Source organism: Mastomys coucha, chromosome X (genome assembly GCF_008632895.1).
Source record: "Mastomys coucha isolate ucsf_1 chromosome X, UCSF_Mcou_1, whole genome shotgun sequence".
Taxonomy (NCBI): Eukaryota; Metazoa; Chordata; class Mammalia; order Rodentia; family Muridae; genus Mastomys; species Mastomys coucha.
In genome coordinates, this window is record NC_045030.1 from 41,936,221 (window position 1) to 41,938,739 (window position 2,519).

A 2,519-nucleotide genomic window follows, 5' to 3' on the forward strand; every position below is an offset into this window, starting at 1 on the left:
ATGGCCATCTGTACAGCTACAGTGTACACATAAAATAAATAAATTTAATAAATAAATAAATAAATAGTTCTTAAAAAGAAAAAAATAACACAAATTGTCTAAACTTACTCGGACCCAGAGGTCTCCTGGGATTAAAGGCCTGTACTACATTGCCTGGGCCAAAGCTTTTCATGGCCAATATGACTCAAGATCTCCATGTCAAGATCCAGGCCAGAAGACTGTGTCTTCCAGCCTCAAGGTCTGGGTCACAGGTGAACCCTTTAATTCTGGATTGTAGTTGATTCCAGATATAGTCAAGTTGACAACCAGGAATAGTCATTACAAATACTATTAAAATAGAGAACTTTTATTTTTTTTAAAGATTTATTTATTTATTATATGTAAATACACTGTAGCTGTCTTCAGACACACCAGAAGAGGGCGTCAGATCTCATTACAGGTGGTTATGAGCCACTATGTGGTTGCTGGGATTTGAACTCATGACCTTCTGAAGAGCAGTCAGTGCTCTTCCCTGCTGAGCCATCTCAACAGCCCAATAGAGAACTTTTAAAAATTATTATATTTGCTTATTACAGAGACCCTAAAGATAGTTGATAATTTTCAAAACCAGTAATTAAATAATGGGAAGAAGATAAAACCTAGGATAAAATGACATGTGTAATCTGAGCACTTGGGAGGCATAACAAGGAGGGTTAGGACACTTTTCACTAAGTATCCCACTCAAGACTCTGTGCTACATGAGAGACTGTCAAAGCAAAACTAAATAAAACAACAACAAAAAGTTAAAATAAGAGGACAGGGGTGGCCAGGCGGTGGTGGCACTCACCTTTAATCCCAGCACTTAGGAGGCAGAGGCAGGCAGATTTCTGAGTTCTGAGTTCGAGGTCAGCCTGGTCTACAGAGTGAGTTCCAGGACAGCCAAGGCTACACAGAGAAACCCTGTCTTGGAAAAAAACAAACAAACAAACAAACAAAAAAAAGAGGACAGGGGCTGGAGAGATGGCTCAGAGGTTGCTTTTCCAGAGGTCCTAAGTTCAATTCCCAGCAACCACATGGCAACCCACAACCATCTATAACTCCTGTTGTGGCCTCTATGGGCACAAGGCACCCAAATGATGTATAAACATACATATGCAGGCAAAAATTCATATACAGAAAACCAACTTTTTAAAAATGAAAAGGCACAGAAAAAAGCCACATGGTGATATAGGCAGATAATGGCAGACACGTGGATAAGCCAAGGAACACTAAGGATAGCTTGGGGGAAGAGGTTTTAGAAAAGAGAGAGATGGCCCAGAGAGCAAAGCATCTGACACCAATCTCGATGACCCAAGTTCTATCCCTGGGAAGAAAACTACCAAATCTGTCCTCTGACTGCCACAGGCAGGTTTTGGCAGTCCCATGCATGTCCTACCCCTACCCCCACAAAGTATACATAAAATTTTTTAAAAAATAAACAAAAACTGCCAGGCCTGATGGCACATAGTTTTAATCCCAAAACTTAGGAAGCAAAGGCAGGCAGACCTCGATGAGCTCCAGGACAGCCAGGCCTACATAGTAAGACCTCCCCCATCTCTCCCCCAGAGATTATAGGTAGTAGGAAGGAGTACTTAAAGCATTCTTTTGTTACTTAAAGCTACCCAGGTTGTGGTATTTTAGTATAGCAGCTCTAGCATGTTAATATATCAGTGTATTCAAGTGTCTAAGACAGTGTTCAGCATACAAAGGAGCTTAGAAAAATGAAGTATTTGCTAAATAAATTAGTGGACTTTATTCCTTAGAATGGGCCTCCTGTTACCACAGGAGCATCTGTGGGTGACCACACTCATATTTCATACACACCTTGGGACTTTTTTTTTTTAAATCCTGTGTGTGCGTGAGGTTTATCTGCATGTGTTGACTATAGAAGATGGCATCAGGGGGCTGGAGAGATGGCTCATCGGTTAAGAGCACTGATGGCTCTTCCAGAGGTCCTGAGTTCAATTCCTAGCAGCCACATGATGGTTCACAACCATCTATAATGGGATCTGATGCCCTCTTCTGTGTGTCTAAAGGTAGCTACTGTGTACTCATATAAACTATATAAATAAAAGCCACCATGTAGATGCTGGAAATTGAACCTAGGTCCCTCTGGAAGAGCAGCCAGTGCTGTTAACTGCAAAGCCATCTCTCTAGTCCCTCTTTCCTTTCTTTCTTTTTTTCTTTTTCTTTTTAAGATTATCTATTATATATAAGTACACTGTAGCTGTTTTTAGACACACCAGAAGAGGACATCAGATCCTATTACGGGTGGTTGTGAGCCACCATGTGGTTGCTGGGATTTGAACTCCAGACCTTCGGAAGAGTAGTCAGTGCTCTAAAACACTGAGCCATCTCTCCAGCCCCCCCTCTTTCCTTTCTTATTCTCTGCATTACTAGGTTCTCCTGGTTCTGTCCAATTTTTTGTCTACTTTGTAAATCTCCACTCTTTTCTCTCCCATGTTTTATCTTGTAAAGAGTCTTGTATAAACTAGATATAT